Here is a 12,089-nt window from a genome sequence, read left to right as displayed (position 1 = left end):
CCCAGCAGGGCGTCGGAGAATCCCGCCCTTTACGTCTCATGAGGTTATCTTCAATGATGAGCGCAAGAATGATCAGGAGCCAATAAAATATGGAATTGTTGACAGTTCTGATTGAATTTTGGCTGAGGGATAGAATGTAATATTTGTGATACACCACATACCACCTGTGTATGGACTAAATGTGCCAATCACGTCCTGAAGCACTCCCAGTGAATGGAATTTCAACTCAGAATGGAAATGAAATGAAAATGAAATGAAATGAAAATCGCTTATTATCACGAGTAGGCTTCAATGAAGTTACTGTGAAAAGCACCTAGTCGCCACATTCCAGCGCCTGTCGGGGAGGCTGATACGGGAATCGAACCGTGCTGCTGGCCTGCTTGGTCTGCTTTAAGAATTCAAGCATATCCGCTGTTGTGCAATCTTGAATGACCCCGCACATTACAATACTGAATCACATTGTAACGTCACATTTCACCAACAAAGCAACATTTGTAGGAACGTGTTTCAGAGTGATGTATTCGGACTGGATCGATGAACAAGACAAGGCAGATTAACAAGGGTGAGTAGCAGAAAGTTTGAAAACTGAACGATTCACACCGACTTCAACATCTAGACGAAACCAGATTTAAGATATAACCTCTTCACGAAGTATTGCTGGAGATTTTTGAAGACAGGGTAGCATTATTTTAGCTATGACCAAGGCGACTCCCCACCCCCAGTGCTGAAAGCCTAGATAAAAGCAGCATGAATAGTCCATGAATAGTCCAAAAGTCACTTCGTCCCTGCATTGAATCGGAAGTTATGTAAAACGTTACTGGATCTGTCTGAATCTAACAGGAAACATTATTTTGGGGTCTCGTGGCAGAAAAAAGCACCATCTGACTGCTGACATGTAAAGGATACCCAGAGACAAGCTGACCAGGGCTGGTACGAATGTAGTAACTTGCGCAGTACTAGTTGGTACCGGAGGTTGAAATGCCATCGGAAAAATGTGTGGGGCATTCGAGTGTATTGGGCGGATTATTAAAAAGTCGAGAATCATTGTTCAACCAGGGGACCATAACAAAACAAGGACTATAGGTTGCAATTATCGAGAATGCAACATTAATGAGTTAATCGACACACCCGCCAGTGCACAGTTCATCCATAAATGAGTGTTAAAAGTCACAATGAGTGGTTGCGGGATACATGTAATGCTTCAGATGTGCTGCTGACAATAAAATGCAAACCCCCCCCCCCCCCCCAGAAAAAAACACTTCCCTCTTTGCACAATTATTCGCAGCATCTACTTTCCAATATGCAGGCGGAGTCCCATCTCCATCCTCCCTCCGCCCCTTGCAATGGCAGCTGGAAGGAAATTACTGGAAAATGCTCTTGAGGTTTGTGCCCTGCACAGTCTGCTGTCAGCTGGGGCGGGTTTTTTTTTAATGTTGTAAACTCCTGGAGCAAGTGTGTGTTTTGTCTGTAGTGGAGCGGTGAGGCTGGGTTGGATCTGGGTCTAGAGGGGGGTCGGATTTGCCCTCTCTCCCACCCCCGCCCAGTAATCCTTTGGGCATGCCGACAAGTCGGGTATGAAATGATCTTACCTGCAATCAACTGATCGTGTTTCAGTCCGGGAGCTGCAAGGTCAGTAACAGCTGGTCCGAGATGCGAGATTCGCCAGTGTGATCGTTCCTTCCACAACCCAAAGGAGATACTGGGGATTTCGCTCAAGCTTCAAACTGTTGGATTGCTGCTGGGATCTAATTGGAAGTCACTTTCGTTCGACCTGCACCCCCTCTTCCCCCTCCAACCCCCTTCCCCAAAAGGTACACTGAGGTTAAACTAAAGTAATGAGAAATGTCAGGAAAGGTGACCGAGAGCTTTCGTGAGAGTGTTTATCAGGGGCAAGTTAAATGTGTGTGCAACTTTCTAGCTGGGAGACGGTGCTGTGTGCTTTCGAAGTGGCTGGAATATTCTCTGGCAGTTAAGAGAGAGCAGCCCGACTCCAATCTGTAGAGTATCGGCTGGGGCTGATTGTTTTTGTCAGGGGCAAAAAGACTTGTGCCTCGAGCGGTGCTTTCCAATTCTGTTTAAGTTCCACCTTCCCCGCCCAAAAAAACAAATAACCACCTCGGTGTTTGCTCCTGTTTTGGATTTTTACGAATTCTGCTGCAGTCTTTTGGGTCGGTTGGAAGGGACTTGTTGGATTCTAGCCTGCTGACTGACCTGCCCCTCTGGATTTTGACGTGAATTGTTGACTTTCCGTATTTCTGACCACACTGCTTTGTGTCTGGAAGGTACGTTTTGTGGTGGGGAACATTGAGGGGTCTCAATCGTGCCTCTGTCAGCGAATGTACTTCCTGACACTTAGCTGCCTGCTTGTAATCTGAGTGCTCTCACATTACAGGTTCTGTGTTAAATAGCTGAAAGTGGAATTATTTTTTTTAATATAGATTAGCTGCTCTGTTGCAGGAGAGAGAGAGAGAGACACGTTAAACAGGCGGTTTATTTAGATCATTCGTGCTGGCGTTGAACTTTTTTCCCCTCCAGTTTTCGGGCCCAGGCCACAGGTTACCAAGATAGTGAGCTCAATGAGGGAGTGGGGAGACAAGCGCTGCATGTTGCTGCAAGTTCTGGCGGTGCTTCCAGCGGGAACTTGCCATCATTTGGCCGCATTGGCTGGTGCGATGCAAAGTGCGGATCTGAAGTCGAATTGTTTCATTTGAAGTTCAGAGTTTTGTTGTCTCGAGGTGGGTGAGGATCATTGCAGTCGGGTCCACTGCCGCCTTCTGCCATTGGGAAGCTGAGGGCTGGGAGGACTGGCCGCCAATGTGTTTATCCAGTTTGTGTTGGATCCAAGGGAGCTGACATGGACGCCTAACCAACGGCGCTGATTGGTGATGCCTGATATTAAAACCCTTGCACCACCCAAATAGTCTTAAATACTGGATAGAACTGTTGATTGCAAAGAGACAGTTATTAAGATTGGGATAGCAAATCGGTTTCATCCCAAATGTACATAAGCTCTTAAAGAATTTGGAAGGTTGGGTGCCACAAAACAATGGTAAGTGCATGTGTGTACACGTGTGGTCGGACTGGAATGACATTTGACATGTTTCCAAGATATTTAGACTTCAGACCCCTTCTCGTGTAATAAGGGACCTGGTTTCTGGGGATCACCAAAATGCAAAATACCTTTATGTCATTGCTCAGCTTTGGCGGCACAGTAGCGCAGTGGTTAGCACTGTTGCTTCACAGCGCCAGGGTCCAAGTTCGATTCCCGACTTGGGTCACTGACTGTGTGGAGTCTGTACGTTCTCCCTGTGTCTGCGTGGGTTTCCTCCGGGTGCTCCGGTTTCCTTCCACAAGTCCTAAAAAATATGCTGTTAGGTGAATTGGACATTCTGAATTCTTCCTCAGTGTACCCGAACAGGTGCCGGAGTGTGGCTACTAGGGGATTTTCACAGTAACTTCATTGCAGTGTTAATGTAAGCTTACTTGTGACAATATAGATTATTATTGGACAATGTCTTGCACTTTTTGTTAGAATAATGATACCATCTGTCAAGAGGGCAAGGTGGACATTGACTGTAACTCTTGTTCACTTAATGCAACCTTTAGTCCAATCCGCTACCTTGATTGGATATGAAGGGTTTTCTTTTTCTCCAAATACACATAATTGGCTGGGTATTTACCATTCCCAATGCAATCACTTTAGTCTTTAATTCATGCTGCAATCACACTGCAGATACTGATTTCAGGCTGGCATCTATCTGTGCAATCTGCCATTTGGTTGGCACTGTCAACTGTAACTCACACTGAGCTCAGTGACAATGGCGGGATCCTCTTGTATGCGCTCTGCTTGTTGGCTACTAATTGTTAATATTAGAGAGTATGTTGGAACCATGAGTTCTTCAGCAACATTAAAAACACTTGAGAAGTATGGTTATGAAGTTTACGGCTGGTCTTTGGAATACTGGGAAATTTTTCAAGTACAGTTTAACATAGGGTTTAGACATACATCACATGCGGTGTTAACTTCAAGTGTTGTGGGACTTCCTACCTGATGCAACCCAACACTGCTTACCTGGTCCTCAGATTGCTAGGTTAACTTTTCTAATTTCACAATGTTGGGACCCTGAGCCATTAAAGCAAACATAGCAGTATAATTGTATCTACAATGGGATTCTCAAATCAACAAGACAAAAACCCCTTTGAGATTTCAATCCCACTAGATTGCATATCTATAAATTTTTGTGTCTAATGTCAAAGAAATATGCTCGCAGAATGTCTCCAACAGATGTAGAATTTCAGGATTTTCTTTTCGGGTTTGCTAAGAACAGTGCAAATCTCAAACAATTTACAAGGCATCAGAGTAAACAACCATCATTTGTAGTCATTCATGGTTAGTCATACATATCTCTCCTGGGAATTTTCTTCTCTTCCAGTAAATTGTGCAATAATCTTTCCATCTTAATTTATGTTGTGAAAGGCTTAGTATTTTCTTTCTTTCTTTCTGTCTTTGTAATGTATAAAGATATCATCAAGGGCCCAGCTGTAAATTAACCTTTTGGCTGTCGTAATCCCTCCTCCCCTTTGAGGCCTAGCCAGATTTGTATCTGGTCGTCTCATGTGAATATCTGTCCTGTATAAATAACTTGAGTTGGTCAGTGCCAACTGGTCTTGCATCTACAACTGTACAGAAAATTGAGGACTGACTTAGCGGGCAGAAAACCAGGTTATTTAGTTGGATGTAGTGTCTTCAGCACTGTATTATTCAACAAGAAATGTATTCCTAAATATGTGTGGAGCTTTTTGTTTGTAAATGCTCTTCATGTATTTTCAATGTGCAAAGCTGCAGACTCTTTGAGCAATTTAAAATATAGAGAAGGCTTCCGTCTACAATTTCAACTTAGGGCTTTCAGAGCAATTAGCCATACAAATCTTGAGGCCGGTTATTCTGTCGCCAAACGTACTGCTACCAGAATTTATGAGATAGAAGGTAAGGGCACTGAACTTTCTAATCATGTATTAATATCAGGACTCTCATCATGATCTTATGTAATGTTATAGGATTATAAAACCACAAAACAGTTTTATTCAGATGTTCTTTGGGCTGCATCACCAGCACTGATACAAAGTTATATTTTCTATGTGTGGTAAAGAAGTTCAGTATTCAACCTGTCTCCAGAGCCAAGCACAGGGTGGGTGATGGGGGGGTCTAACACTTTTGTTCTAGGGTTGGGTAGGGACGTGACTCTGAAGTTACACCACACTTTGTAATATCAGAGCAAAGTAAAACTATTGTAAACATAACATCAGTCTACTTCAATTTCTGTACTCACCAAATAGAAGTACTGGGGATTGATCTGCTTGGGGGATTTGATCTGCTTCGGGGGGGTGGGGGTTGATCTGCTTACACATCCATTGAAAGAGATGACTCAATAATCCAATGTATACATTGAAAAATAAATACAAGATACTACAGTATGTGGAATTGTCGCTATAAAACAGATTTTAATTGACAAACTCTGATCTCATAAAAAGTAAGAGTGAAGTTCAAGAGGCTGGTCAACAGGCACAGTATACAGAGATTAAGTTACAGCACTGATCTCACTGCCGATTAGCTGTTAGTATTATGTGATACCCGTGCTGTTTATCTGAATTTTCTTTTCAAACCTGCTTTTCCAATGCATGGTGTATTTAGGTGGTATGATGTTGATTTAAAGTTATGGAATTGATTGTTACGTTGTCTTACAGGTGTTGTGATTAGTTTTAGCATCAGCAGGATATTCATACCTGCCATTTTGTATATATATAAAGTATATAATGCCGAACACTTGGGGTGGCATAGTGAACTAGTATTCATTATTGGGTGCTGTACCTAAAGGTAGATCCTAGACTCATTGTCTGATGGTGCTTCAGTCTTAGATATTTTTTCAGTTGATGGTTTTGCCATTGCCTTCCATTCATGGTGGGGGGGAGAGGAGGTGCAAAGACGCAAATCCTAAATCTACCTCAGTCGGATCAGGGATCAAACCTGCACTGTTGATATAATTCTGAACCACGCATTAGCCAGTTAGCCAACTGAGTTCACCAGCAGCATTTTGCAGTCTTTCTCCATTTATATACTATTCTGCTCTTCTATTCTTTCTTCTAATGTGGACAGCCTTGCATTTTACAGTATACCGCTTCTGACTATTTTTTGCTTGCTCACTTAACCTATCCATGTCCCTTTGCAGATTATTTATATTCTCCTTACCGGTAGCACAGTGGTTAGCACTGTTGCTTCACAGCATCAGGGTCCCAGGTTCGATTCCCGGCTTGGGTCACTGTCTGTGCGGAGTCTGCACGTTCTCCCCGTGTTTGCGTGGGTTTCCTCCAGGTGCTTGCGGTTTCTTCCCACAAATCCCAAAAGATGTGCTGTCAGGTAATTCGGACATTCTGAATTCTCCCACTGTGTACCCAAACAGGCGCCGGAGCGTGGCTACTAGGGGATTTTCACAGTGACTTCATTGCAATGTTAATGTAAGCCTACTTGTGACAATAATACATATTATTATCATCTTGCTTTCCTAACTTTGTATCATCAGAAAATGTGGCTAAAATGCGGTCTGTTCCTTCAGCAAAGTCATTAATATAGATTGCAAATCCAGAATAAAAAGCTCGTCTCGATAATAGTGAACATTTAAATTATTGGATTATCGTAAAAATCTACCTGGTTCACTAATGTCTTATAGGGATGGAAATCTGCCATCCTTACCCAGTTCAGCCTACAGGTGATTCCAGACCTACATCAATGTGGTATAATCTTAAATGCCTTCGATCAAGAAAGCCACTGAGTTGTATTAACCATTTACACAGTAATAAAATCTGCCGGGTCATCTGGCATCAATCTATATGTCAAATATGACAAATACACATCCTGCACAGACTTGCAAAGTCCTCCTCACTAACATTTGGGCTATTGTACCAAAATTGGGTGCGTTGCCTCACAGACTAGGCAACCAACAGCCTGATTCACAGAATCATGCTATTCAGCCAATTTTTTGGTACCCGACATGGTAGCATAGTGGTTAGCACTGTTGCCTCACACTGCCAAGGACCGGCGTTTAACTCTGGCCTTGGGTGGCTGTCTGTATGGAGTTTGCATGTTTTCCCCATGTCTGCGTGGGTTTCCTGCAGCAATGTGACAGTACGTTGGCACGGTGCTTAGCACTGCTGCCTCACAGCGCCAGAAACCTGGGTTCAATTTGGCCTGTGTGGAGTTTCCATGTTTCCCCCATGTTTGCATGGATTTCCTCTGGGTGCTCCAATTTCCTCCCACAGTCCAAAGATGTGCAAGTTAGGTGGACTGGCCATGTTAATTTACCATTTAGTGTCTAAAGTTTAGGTGGGGTTACGGGGTTGCGGGGATAGGTGGGATGCTCTTTCAGAGGATCGGTGCAAACTCGATGGGCTGAACGGCTTACTTCTGCACTGACGGGACTAGATTCTATATTCACTATCTCTCGGTATGGCCTGACCACTGGCAGGGCAAAGCTAGCAGAGGTGGTGATGCAGTAGGGAGGGAGTGACTTTGGGCATCCTCAATGTCAACTCATAAACCCCTGAAATCTCATGGCATCATGCAAACATGGGTAACGAATACTCCTGCTGATTACCACCTACTGCCCTCCCTCAGTTGATGAATCAGCCTTCCATGTTGATCACCAGTTGGAACAAGCATTTGACGGTAGCAAGGGCACAGAGTGCACTCTGCGTAGAATTTGCAATGTCCATCACCAATAGTGGCTTCATAGCACCGCTTATCACTGAGCTGGACAAGTGCTGAAGAAAATACCTGCCAGACTTGTGTATAAGAACCAAATCTATGGAAAAAGACACTTGACTTCACTGTTACCAATCTGCATTTTGCAGATGGGCAACAAATACTGGCCTTGCCAACATCTCCCACATCGCATGATTGGGGAAAAATACATCAATCCACGATAGTATTGGTAGCAGTGACCACCTGCACAGTTCTTGTGGAGGCATCGTCCTATCTTCACATCATTGTTCTGTGTGACACTATCACTGCGCTAAATAGAATAGATTCACAACAGATCTGCTCGTGCAAACATGAGCATTTTTGATTGGCTGTGGGTCATTAGCAACACCAAAATTGTAGTCCATGGCAACATGTAAATTCAAAGTCTGGTATACCTCTTGCTCGATCATTAAGCCAGGAGATCAACTGTGGTTTAATGACTAGCACTGCTGCCTCACGGCACCGGGGCCCCAGTTTAGATCCTGGCGCTGGGTCACTGTCCGTGTGGAGTTTGCACATTGTGCCCGTGTTTGAGTGGGTTTCGCCCCCACATCCCAATGATGTACAGGCCACGCTAAATTGCCCCTTAATTGGACAAAATTAATTGGGTACTCTAAATTTATGGAAAAAACCCCCCAAAAACTGTGGTTCAATGAAGAGGGTAGCAGCACTGATCATACCTAAAATGAGATGTCAAACTGGTGAGGCTACATGACAGGACTACATATGTACTTAACATTGGAAGCAGCATGCCACAGACCGAGTTAATCAATCACTTAATCATTGCATTAGAACAAAGGTGTGCTGTCCTGCCACATCCAGGTGTGAACAGTGGTGAACAGTTCAGCAATTATAGGGAGGAGGTGGTTTCCTAAGCGTCCCCCATCCTCAAGGATGATTGAATCCAGCAAGTGAGTGTAAAAAAAACAACTACTTTCAGGCAGAATGCCAGGTGGATGATCATTCTTTATCATTTCAGGGTTAAAACACCACTCTGAGAGAACTGACTATATCAGATAGGCTGCATCAGTTGAAGAAGATGGCTTGTTGCCACCTCCTCAAGGAAAATTAGGGATTATTAACAGTTAGGCCCACATGCCTTCATTGAATAAAACAAATTATTGCTTGATGACATGATAATGCAATGAGTTGAAGTGCTGATGTGCCATTCCACTGAACGGTAGATTATAAATTTACACCTGCACATTTCCCGTAAGAAGTCATTCCACTGAAATGCCTACTTGCTCAAATGAACATAAAAAATTCCATGGCACAAATAAAAGAACAGAAAGTCCTGTTTTTCCAGCCAGCATTCATCTCAGCAATCATCAATAACAGGTCATCAATGATACGAAAATAAAAGCAAATTACTGTGGATGCTAGAATCTGAAACAAAAGCAGAAAATACTGGAAAATCACAGCAGCTCATAGAATCCCTACAATGCAAAAGGAGGCCATTTGTCCCATTGCGTCTGTACCGACCCTCTGAAAGAGCAGCCTAGGAAGGCCCACTCCCCAGCCTTATCCACATAACCCCACTACGCTGCACATCTTTGGACACTAAGGGACAATGTAGCATGGCCAATCCACCTAGCCAACATTTCTTTGGACTGTGGGACGAAACCAGAGCTCTCGGGAGACAACCCCACGCAAACATGAGGAGAAATCCACACAGACTGTAACCCAAGATTGGAATCGAACCACACAGACCAAAATTGAGCCTGGGTGCCTGGTGCTGTGATGCAGCAGTCATAACTACCCAGGCCAGAATTGAACCTGGGTCTCTGGTGCTGTGATGTAGCAGTGATAACTACCCCGGCCAGAATTGAACCTGGGTCTCTGGTGCTGTGACGCAGCAGTGATAACTACCCCGGCCAGAATTGAACCTAGGTCTCTGGTGCTGTGACGCAGCAGTGATAACTACCCCGGCCAGAATTGAACCTGGGTCTCTGGTGCTGTGACGCAGCAGTGATAACTACCCAGGCCAGAATTGAACCTAGGTCTCTGGTGCTGTGACGCAGCAGTGATAACTACCCAGGCCAGAATTGAACCTAGGTCTCTGGTGCTGTGACGCAGCAGTGATAACTACCCCGGCCAGAATTGAACCTGGGTCTCTGGTGCTGTGACGCAGCAGTGATAACTACCCCGGCCAGAATTGAACCTAGGTCTCTGGTGCTGTGACGCAGCAGTGATAACTACCCAGGCCAGAATTGAACCTGGGTCTCTGGTGCTGTGACGCAGCAGTGATAACTACCCCGGCCAGAATTGAACCTGGGTCTCTGGTGCTGTGACGCAGCAGTGATAACTACCCAGGCCAGAATTGAACCTGGGTCTCTGGTGCTGTGACGCAGCAGTGATAACTACCCCAGCCAGAATTGAACCTAGGTCTCTGGTGCTATGACGCAGCAGTGATAACTACCCAGGCCAGAATTGAACCTGGGTCTCTGGTGCTATGACGCAGCAGTGATAACTACCCAGGCCAGAATTGAACCTAGGTCTCTGGTGATAGTCACCGCGCCAGCCTTTTAAGTTTGATGAAAAGTCATCCAGACTCGGAACATTAGCTATGTTCTCTCTCCACAGATGCTGTCAGACCTGCTGAGATTTTCCAGAATTTTCCATCAATGATAATAGATGGGGAGGGAGGAAATAAGGAGGATGCTAAATATCAGTGGTCTGTACCTGCTATATGCTAATTATCATTCGCTGTGAATTGCTTTTACACACTTAGATCAATGGTTCTGCTTGATCCTTTCTCCAACAAAACAGTAAAACACTTATATGCTTTAGCTAAATCTTGTCCAAATCAAATGTAGTAAACGTGAACATATTTTACAAAAATGTAACCTTGATTTGTGGAATTTGTTTTTAATGGATATTAAAGACCTGAATAATGTAACCAAGTGTAAGTTTATCAGACTTGCTGATGAGAACAATGAGAACGGCAATGCTTTATGCCTTTAACATAGTAAATGCATCTCAAAGTGCCTCATGGGAACCTAATTAGGCAAAAATAGGCACCAAGGCAAGGAAAGAAATTTTAGGAGAGATGTCAAAAAGCTTGGTTAAAAATGAATGGTCCAAGGAAGTTCTTGAGGGAGGACAGAGAGGCTGAGAACTCTGCAGAGGGAATTCTAGAGCTTGGAGCCCAGGTGGCATAGCCAACAAGTTGGCGAGTCAAAGCGAGTGCAATATACTGAATGTCAGAATTGGGGGAAATGTAGTTTTCTCAGGTGGTGATAGTATTGAAGGAGGTTACAGACATAGGGAAGTGCAAAGCCACAGAGACATAAACACCAGAATGAGGATTTTAAAACTGCGCCACTAAAATAGTTAGGACAGTAGAGAGAAACTGTGAATAGAGCAAAACACTTGCAGACAAATTTAGGTAAGCTATGCATTTGGTCAGCCAAAGTGGTGAATTAAATGTAACATTTAAAAGTGGACACATTGGTCAATCAGTCAATATAAAACAAATCAGATTGAATTGACAGAGAGGAAGGGAACAAGGAGTGATAGTTGGAACATTAGATAAAAAGTTTAGACAATATAGTAATACAATTACAACTTAATGTACAGCTGGCCAAAACAGCCTCCTGCGCTTTTATGCAGCTTTGCCCGACTCCACTTTTGGGTGCTCTGCCCAAATCTGATCACCAATGCCAATAAATATCAGCATTGACTGGAAAGTTAGCCTTGTTGATCTTCTCTAAAAATAAATATATATATTTAAAATGATTTTTATTGTCACAAGTAGGCTCACATTAACACTGCAATGAAGCTACTGTGAAAATCCCCTAGTCGCCACATTCCGGCGTCTGTTCGGGTACACTGAGGGAGAATTCAGAATGTCCAAATCATCTAACAGTACATCCTTTGGGACTTGTGGGGGGAAACCGGAGCACCCAGAGGAAACCGATGCAGACATAGGGAGAATGTGCAGACTCCAAACGGGCAGCGACCCAAGCGGGAATCAAACCCGGGTCCCTGGCACTGAGAAACAACAGTGCTAACTACTGTGCTTCCGTGCAAGGCTGTGATGGATGTCTCGGGAGAGTCTAATCTCCGCAGTTAAGATGATTAAAGTAGAAGAGGGAGAAATATAAAATATTTAATGGAAAAGATAAAATAACCCAGAGTATTACCATAAAGTTAGTTAAACCTGCAGACCAGAATATTTAAATTGGTGAAAAGTGAATTGAAGTGATTTTAACATGTTATTTTACCACAAGAGTGATCCGTATCAAGTTTACCAGTCAGGATAGTAGACGCACAAACATTAGGGACATTCAAA

At 43.7% G+C, this 12,089-nt stretch overlaps 1 protein-coding gene across 8 annotated transcripts in view; it reads left to right on the top strand.

The window, feature by feature from the left end:
• Positions 1 to 515: 515 nt before the first annotated feature.
• LOC119954164 (sodium channel protein type 2 subunit alpha-like) overlaps positions 516 to 12,089 on the top strand; it is a 295,132-nt gene continuing 283,558 nt past the window's right edge. For 4 of the 8 annotated variants that reach the window (XM_038779138.1, XM_038779142.1, XM_038779143.1 and 1 more), the window contains exon 1: positions 1,562 to 1,629. The gene's annotated coding sequence lies outside the window, so the exon portion shown is untranslated. Of the gene's footprint in view, positions 563 to 1,361; positions 1,383 to 1,561; positions 1,630 to 2,481; positions 3,050 to 4,683; positions 4,988 to 12,089 lie in introns of those variants that run through there. The other 4 variants (XM_038779136.1, XM_038779137.1, XM_038779134.1 and 1 more) reach the window with 4 other exon arrangements.

This window comes from Scyliorhinus canicula, chromosome 19, assembly GCF_902713615.1.
Source record: "Scyliorhinus canicula chromosome 19, sScyCan1.1, whole genome shotgun sequence".
NCBI classification, from domain to species: domain Eukaryota; kingdom Metazoa; phylum Chordata; class Chondrichthyes; order Carcharhiniformes; family Scyliorhinidae; genus Scyliorhinus; species Scyliorhinus canicula.
This window is presented reverse-complemented; position numbering and strand designations above follow the sequence as displayed.